The sequence below is a fragment of the Desmodus rotundus genome, chromosome 6 (assembly GCF_022682495.2).
Source record: "Desmodus rotundus isolate HL8 chromosome 6, HLdesRot8A.1, whole genome shotgun sequence".
Classification (NCBI taxonomy): Eukaryota; Metazoa; Chordata; class Mammalia; order Chiroptera; family Phyllostomidae; genus Desmodus; species Desmodus rotundus.
In genome coordinates this window covers 130,279,757-130,289,024 of record NC_071392.1, presented here as the reverse complement: position 1 = coordinate 130,289,024, position 9,268 = coordinate 130,279,757, and the positions used below count along the sequence as shown (strand labels likewise).

Genomic DNA, 9,268 nt, shown 5'->3' with positions numbered 1-9,268 from the left:
TGTGATGATGAATAAGTAGGTTGTGATAGTGTCTATACAACATTTCAAGGCTGTGCCCCATTTGTCTGGTGTTTAGGGAAGACAAGTCCAGGTTCTTCTCAAAATCCTTTAATCATTAGTGATGTTAAATTCCTGCCAATGTCATCAATGAAATCCTATTTGCTGAGACCAAATGCCATCTGTTGAATCAAAGGAGCATTTTTGCATATTCTTATTATCACTAAGAAATATCTTTTCTCAGCACAATTTTCCCAGAGATGTTTGGCCTTTGGGGGAATAATTTTTTCTTATGTTATAATTTCAAACTTACAGAAAAATTACAGGAAGAGTACAAGGAATTTCCATATATGTCTTCTACCCAAATCCACTAATTATTTATATTTTATTCCATTTGCTTTATTATTCTATGTAATTATTTATATGTATATATAATATACATGCATATATATGTATTTTATTTTATGAACTATGTAAGTTGAACATTGTGCTTCATTATTTCTGAAACTAGAGTGTATGTCTTAAGACAGTCATTTTCTGGAGGTGGAAGATGGTATAAGGAGGATGAAAAAGAGAGATTGTCATTTTCTTACATGACATGACATAGTACAGTTAACAAAATCAAGAGTTTTAACACAATATTGTTATCTAATCCATATTCCATATTTAAATTTCATCTAGCATCACAGTAATGTACCTATATAGTTTTGTTTTCCTGGACTAGAACCCTATCCAGGATTGTGTATTGCCTTTAGTCGTCTTGCCTTTTGTTGGGCCCATCAGCCAAAGACTACTGGGAGCAAATCTGTCTTCAGACAAATTGGGTTTGTTGATACTTGCTTCAGTTACTGTATTAGACTCTGAGAAAAGCAGGTTGGGTTCTTATGGTAGTGCCCTCCTGCCTTTGATAGTGTCTGAATCCATGGGCTTCACTTTCCAGAAAGTCTTCAGAGCCAACTCTGTGTGTTGAGAGAGAGCCTTGCTTCTGAGTGTGTCTCTCCATCTGTTGCCACCCTTTGTGTTTACTCATCACTTAGAGGGCAGTTGATGGTGCTTTACAACATGTCTTTAGAGGCTGGGGTCTGATGGAGAGGCCAGTTTAAGGGAGGAGGGATCAGGAGGTGTCTGACCTTTGACTTAGGGGTTCTTGGCCAACTTACTTGAAATGAGTCTTTCCAGGCTGACTGCCTTTTGAATTGATCCAGTTTAATGGAAAGCCTTCAAACTGTGCACATGGACATCCATCTGCCCTCTGTGCTATCTGTAATCACCCTTGGGGGCCTGGAGCCACGGTGTGCACTCAGTGCAGCATGGCCCTCTTGTGGCAGATGTTTGATATTTGTGTGATCTGAGTAAAGGATGGACTATAAAGGATCATGCAGAATCAGAATGGTGGAACAGGGTTTTGTTGGCCTCCATAACAAAGTATCACAGATTGGGTGGCTTAAACAACAGAAATTAATTTTCTCACAATTCTGAAAGCCAGAAATCTGAGATCATAGTGTCAGCAAGGATGTTTTTTTCTGAGGCTCCCTGGCATGTAGATGGTTGCCTTTTCCCTGTTTTCATGTGGTTTTCTCTCTGTACCTGCCTGTGTTATAATCTCTTCTTATAACAATACCAGTTATATCATGTTAAGGTCTATGCATTTGATCTCATTTTACCTTAATTACCTCTTTAAAGGCCCTGTTCCAAATACAGTCACATTCTGAGGTCCTGGGCATTAGGGCTTCAATATATGAATTTTGAAGGATGCAATTCAAGCTGCACAAGCAGGAAGAAGATCTTAGAGATTCTTTAGCTCAAATCCGTCATTTTAGAGATTCTCTCCATTACTGTTTGTGTCTGTAAAAAACTGAAAGCAAACTCAGAATATGCAGTATCTTTAAACATTTTTTTCACATTTAATTTTAGACCTTAAATTTCTGTATCATTAAGATCCCAATGTTTTAATGAAAGAAACAGAAAATAGAGTATAATTCAGCATCACCTATTTATCTCCAATGCAAGTACAGTGTTTATAGTAATAAATAGGTGAACAGGAATGCAACATAATAACAAAAGTAAGACTTTATATACTTGTCCCAACTGACTCAACCATTTTTCTAAATTCAAGGTAAATGGAAAGTTGGATGTTTGATCTTAGCTACTGTGACATTATCAGGTTAACACTTAAAACACTGAAGAAGGCATTTCTCTGTCAACACAGATTTCTTAAGATATGCTGATCTGTAAATAGTTTTTCTTTAGATATCTAATCACTAATTAGGTATATTTCAAACTAGTCTATGTGACCTTGTGTTCCTCTCTTCAGAAACATCAGTAATGCATTTTGGCCAATAGTTTGAAATAGGAATTTCAAATACGGATAATATGGATTAAAATAATACTGATAATACAGAAAGAGTCCCAAACACTTATTTTTTAAAATGTTACCATTAGAAATAAACAAAACTACAATTATCCTCAGCTCTATTTCCTAAAAATTCTGTTGACGTAAACTCTGCAAGTCACAGCTCCACATTGCACACAGTTCTGACTCTTTCTTGGCTGAGCTGTAGTCAATGGAATCTGAAGATATATCTCCTGAATCTTCCATTTGGTGATCAAAAGTGAGCTCTTCTCCAGCATTTATGGTTCTCATGAAAAATAATGCTATTCAGAGAAGACAAGTACTGAGGTTATCAAAGAAAACATTGAACACTTCGAGATTTGAGTCACAATTATGATTCCCAAAATGAGACACATTTCCATATCAAGCTGCATCCACTGTGAATTCATCAGATTCATAGTTCCTATCAAAGAGATATATGATTCCTTAGTTGTCATATAACTGCCCTATCTTTTGGCTTCTTCACTTGTGATGACCTCTCCAACATATTCCATTACAACACACATTCCTTTCATCTTCACAGGGTGTTTTACACCCCAGCCACAGCCATTGCTAGTTAGAAAGATGCAAAGGGGAACACTGTGTGCCTTTTTGTACAATCCTGTTGTGATGATTGGGTCCACATTCATATCTTGAGCTGCATTCATAAATAGGGGAGTTTAATTTGTCGGTGTTTATTATAAGCTTGCTTCATTCAGCAGGGCAACATTTCTCAAGAAAGCAATCTGTGCATGAACAACCCAAGGTAGTTTCATTTCCTGAGCTAATTCCAGGAGAGGATTTGTATTCATTAATGTAGTGGGCCAAGTCAGCAGTATTTTTAACAAATATCATTCTTTTATGATTTTTTTCTTCTGTTGAGTTCATCTTGCCATCTCTGCACAGCTATACTTTGTTTAGCATTCTTTACAATATATTCAGCATTGGCAGATTTCAAAGCTTTGTTATTGTTTAGAGTGATTACTTTGCCTTTCTTTACCCAAGATAAATAATTATGCTTGTCATTGGAGAATTGCTGAACAAGTTATGGGCGCTTGAGATTTTGCGAAGGTTCCCAAGTATTTGTGGAATCTGGCTACCCTTTCCATTTTACAAGATAATATTCAATGTCTTCCTTGCGTCTCTGCCTGGGATAGTGTGACACCTTGCCCCTGTCCAGCCAACTCTGGAGGGCTGGTATGGGGCTGAGGGGTGGGAACTCAGAGAGGAGTGCTGTCAGAATGTATCTTAACTGAAAGGGACAGCTCAAAACTCTGGAGTATGAAAGTGACTAAAATGGAACACTATGCCTATTTTACTCAGGCTTTTAAAATATTTGTTTGGGCCCTGGCTGGTGTAGCTTAGTGGATAAAGCTTGGGCCCGAGAACCAAAGGGTCACTGGTTCAATTCCCAGTCAGGGCATATGCCTGGGTTGCTGGCCAGCCCCCAGTAGGGGGTGTGCAAGAGGCAACCACACATTGATGTTTCTTTCCCTCTCTTTCTCCCTCCCTTTCCCAGCTCTGTTAAAATAAATAAATAAAATCTTAAAAATAATAAGATAAAATATTTGTTTGGTGAACAGTGTTCACTTGAAAATTTAAAAAGTGTCAAACATTTAAATAACTTTAAATGTAAATAAAAATATGTGATGACCCTAAAACCTGGTATATTATGTTAATTTCTGAATATATATTTTACATGACTGTAAATATCTGACATTTTGTTTTCCTGCTCCCCTTTATGTTTGTTATAAACATTTTCATTTATATCATCACATTTTCCACATTTAATAATGATTACAATTATTCAATGGTTATGGTTCATTTTCTCCTATTGTAACTGCACAATTAGCTAAACCATTTTCCCTTCTGCCCTCTCCTGCCCTTTGCTATTATACATATATACAGTTATAAAGTAAAGCAAGTAATATTTATTAAATGCCTGTACTTTAAGGTATAAGATGATCAAACTTTTCACAAATGTTTTTGACAACAATTTCAAACTTTCTAAGAAAAATTACAAGAGCACAAACAACACCCATATGACGTTTAACCAGATTTATCTATTGTTAATATTTTGCCCCATTTTCATTCTCATTCTGTCCATACATTTTTATATTTATGTTCATGTTTATATTTATACATGTAATTTTTCAAAATCATTTGAGAATGAGTTGCATACATCATAGGTTTTATCCGTAGCTCAGAGTATATTTTCTAAGTATAAAGATATTCTTTTACTTGACTGTAGTATAGTATAAACTTCAGTAAATTTAACATTGATATGATTCTTTTATCAACTACTGTTCATATTCCAGTTTTGTCAGTAGATCTAGTGATGACCTTTATAACATTTTTTTCTCCTCCAGTACAGGATTCAGGCTAGGATCCGTGTTGCATTTAGATATTATGCAAGTCTCTTTAGCTTTGATTGGGAGCATTTTTATAGCCTCTCTTTTTCTTTTATAATATATTTTTAAACATTTTATTTAATTATTTATTAGAGAGGGGGAGGGAGAAAAAGAGAAACATCAATGTGTGGTTGCCTCTCATGTACCCCCCACTGGGGAGATGGCCCACAACCCAGGCCTGTGCCCTAGCCTGGGAATTGAACCAGTGACCCTTCGGTTAGCAGGCGGGCACTCAACCACTGAGCCACACCAGCCAGGGCTCTTTTATAATATTTTAAAAATAGTTTAGAAATTGATTTGAGAGCGAGAGAGAGAGAAACATCTATTTGTTGTTCCATTTATTCATGCATTCATTGGTTACTTCTTGCATGTGCCCTGGCAGGGGATCAAACCTGCAACCTTGGCATATTGGGATGACACTCTAATCAACTGAACTACCTATCAAGGGCTTTCTTTTATAATATTAACATTTTTAAAGACTATAATCCCCTTCTGTTTTTATTAATAGAATGTTCCCTCTTTTTGGGTTTGTCTGGATGCTTTCTTATGATTAGATTCAGACAGTACATTCAGGTTATGCAGGAAGAATATAGGATGCTGGTTCTTCTCAGACCAACCAAGAAACTCTTGACAGTGAAGGGGGGTGCTATCTATACTTATATTGAAGTAAAGGTTTAAACATGGAATGTCTCAGGTAAACTGACATGTATGGGGACTGTATTTATGTAAGTGATTATTCCCATTTTATTAGTACTCACAGTGGGCCAGGTTGGTTAAATCACTTACTAAGACCAGAATTTAACCTCAGGGCTTTCTGACTGTATCACTGCCTATTTCCCAGTCCCACCCCAAAGTAGTGTCATTCAACTATATTTAGTGCAACTCTTACATATCTGACCATTCATTAACTCCTGTGAGTTCTATCTCTATACCTCTCTTGAATGAACACATTCATTCAGCAATAATTTCTTCCTTATGCATATGATTTTTTAAAATTCTTTTTTAAAAAGATTTTATTTATTTTTTGACAGACGGGAAGGGAGAGAGAAAGAGAAGGAGAGAAACATCAATGTGTGGTTGTCTTGCATGTGCCCCCTACCGGAAACCTGGCCCAAAACCCAGGCATGTTTTTCAGACTGGGAATTGAACTGGCAACCTTTTGGTTCACAGGCCAGCACTCAGTCCATTGAGCCACACCAGCCAAGGCTGATCTTTATTTCCACTGAATAATCTCCAACAGTGGTGTAGTCATTAGGGCTGTTGACAAGTTTGCCCACTTGCTCCTTTCAGGCACATGGCAGAATTGCATTTCCCAGTGTTCTTAAGTTAAGTGGGGATGTGTGACTTTGTTTGGCCAACTTTATGTAATTGGGTGGGAACGTTATAAGCCAGTTCATCCTCTCACTTTTGTTCTGTGATGACCATCCATGTTCAAGGTGGTGGCTGCCCCCACAGTCTGGAGTAAGGATGACATGGAGCAGAGGCCCCGCTGACCTTAGACAGGTATGTGTCTTGAATGATAAGTCAACCCTCATTGTTTTAAGCCTCAGAGATTAGAGAAGCCCTCATTATTGCAGTATAAAGTAGCCTATATGGGCTGCTTTACCAGCCTGCCTTTTGTTTTTAATTTTAATTTTTTAATGAAGGTAATATAATATTTTGAAAGTCAAATAATACTATAAAGCTTAACTTTACAATGAAAAAGATTTGTCTTCTGTCCTGTTCCTCCTCTCCCTGCTCTTATCTATCCTTCTGTACTCTCAGAACTAATCACTTTTAGCCCTGGGTGTTTAACTCTATATTAAATGTTAAATATTCTGGACAAAAAAATGGCCCAAATGAAAGAACAGATCAAAGCTCCAGAAAAAATACAACGAAGTGATGAAGAGATAGTTTTGAACTGTGCATTGATGCTCACAGAAGGGTTGAATATGGTCACAAAGTACAGAAAAAAGTGAAGGCTATGAAAAGTAAAATAAAGGAAAATGTACATGGAACCAACAGTGATGGGAGGGAAACCAGGACTCAAATCAACAGTTTGGACCAAAAGGAAGAAACATTCAACCAGAACAGAATGAAGAAATAAGAATATAGGGAACCATTCCACGTGTGGAAAATGTAACCCAGCCCCCACTCGGAAAAGTCAGTGGGGAGCAAGGTCTGGCACACAGGATCCATGCCCACAGATAGGTTTTCCAGTGGGGAGTCAGGCCTGCATTGTACCTAGGCTACTGTGAGACTTGCTTTCACTAAAACTCCCTCACCCTGGATTGAGGCAGCAAATGTCTACTGAGTATCTTTAACTTCCTAAAGTCTGTGCTAAACCTCCCAAGTATGGAGTGTTACCAGTTCAACCACTTTTCCCCTTGATCTGTGACATCCTTCTCTTTGAAGTAATTAGCAACTTTCTTTCCTTTGTTATCTGTAAAAGGTAATCACCTACAGTGAACCTGTGCATAGTAAATGAGGACCACCCTCGATGTAATGCACCCAGAAAAGCAATAAAAGCCTGTCCAGGCAGAGGTTGGGCTCTCTGGCCCTCTCGCTCACTCTCTCTTTTAGGGAGTGGCCATGCCATCCCCTTTTCTCTACAGGATTTCTGTAGTCCCTGTGAATTTGTCCACTGCAGCCACAACACACGAATCCTGCGGGCCAAGATCTGCATCACAAGAATTCGAAAAAGTGAGGAGAAGCTTAGGAACCTCTGGGACAACCTTAAACATTCTAACATCTGAATCATAGGGGTGCCAGAAGGAGAAGAGGAAGAGCAAGAAATTGAAAACTTGTTTGAACATATAATGAAGGAAAACTTCCCCAATCTGGCAAAAGAAATAGACTTCCAGGAAGTCCAGAAGGATCAGAGAGCCCAGAGAAGTTGGACCCAAGGAAGCACACACTAAGGCACATCATAATTGCATTACCCAAGATTAAAGCTAGGGAGAGAATCCTAAAAGCAGCAAGAGAAAAGGAGACAGTTACCTACAAAGGAATTCCCATTAGACTATCAGCTGATCTCTCAAAAGAAACTTTACAGACAAGAAAGGTCTGGAAAGAAGTATTCCAAGTCATGAAAGGCAAGGATCTACATCCAAGATTACTCTATCCAGCAAAGCTTTCATTTAGAATGGAAGGACAGATAAAGTGCTTCCCAGATAAGGTCAAGTTAAAGGAGTTCATCATCACCAAGCCCTTATTATATGAAATGTTAAAGGGACTTAGCTACAAAAAAGAAGATAAAAAATATGATCATTAAAATGACAACAAACTCACAACTATCAACAACTGAACCTAAAAACAAAAACAAAAATGAACTAAGCAAACAACTAGAATAGGAACCAAATCACAAAAATGGAGATCACATAGAGGGTTATCAGCAGGGAAGAGGAGTGGGGGAATGGGGGAAAAGGTACAGGGAATAAGTAGCATAAATGGTGGGTAGAAAATAGACAGGGTGAGGTTAGGAATAGTATAAGAAAGATAGAAGCCAAAGAACTTATATGTACAACCCGTGAACATGAACTAAGGGGAGGGAATGCTGGTGGGAAAGGGTGTGCAGGGTGGAGGGAATAAAGGGGGGGAAATGGGACAACCATAATAGCATAATCAATAAAATATATTTAAAAAATAAATAAATTGGCAGTCAAAAATATTAAATACTCTATAATTCTATATTCTGTACTAAGATAATACTGTTATTTCTTGGCTTATCTCTTATAGACATTATGCATTATCTTTCTGCTATGAAACATAAAGAATGAATCCTTTTACAAGTATACCCTTCTCACTACCATCCCCTTTCTCCTAAGTATTTATATCATCATTTTTGATAAGTCAATAATTAGTGTTTCATCAACAGGACCATGTCTATATAGTTTTTGCATTGAGTCAAGTAGAACAGTTTGCTTATATTGTATTTCTTCCTCAATTTTTTTTGTTTTTCCTGGAATTAATAATTGTCTTGTTTTTTGTTTTCTTATTTGTTTAGGGCACTCATTAATCTCATCAAGCTTACTAAGAGAAATATATAACCTACCTCAATACTCATTCTTACATGTTAAAATGCATCAGTTCATTTGTCATTTTATGTTTTTCTTTAGAGACTTAGATAAGAAGAAAGTATTACTGTCCAATGGATCCACATACTATAAGATAAATTTCAATAACTGGTATAACTTCATATGTATCCTAGATCCATCACTTTTATTTTGCAGTTTCAGTGAAATCTAATTGATATGTATTACTGTATAGGTTAAGGTATACAGCATAATAATTTGACATACATATTGTGACATGATTACTATAATAAGTTTAGTTAACATCCATTATCTTATATTGGTACAAAAAATTGTTTTTACTTTGTGATGAGAAATCTTAGGATCTACTGTCCATTCCATTTAAAAGTGGATAATGCCACAGCAATAGCAGCAGGGCCCTTTACCTACTACCAACTTGTATATGCATCCAAAATGCCTAGATGTTGCCCTCAAAA

The 9,268-nt window shown here is 37.0% G+C and overlaps 1 pseudogene; it reads right to left on the bottom strand.

Moving 5' to 3' along the window:
• Window positions 1–2,469: 2,469 nt before the first annotated feature.
• Window positions 2,470–8,824, bottom strand: LOC112303643 (histone-lysine N-methyltransferase SUV39H2-like; annotated as a pseudogene).
• Between the last annotated feature and the right edge of the window lie 444 nt (window positions 8,825–9,268).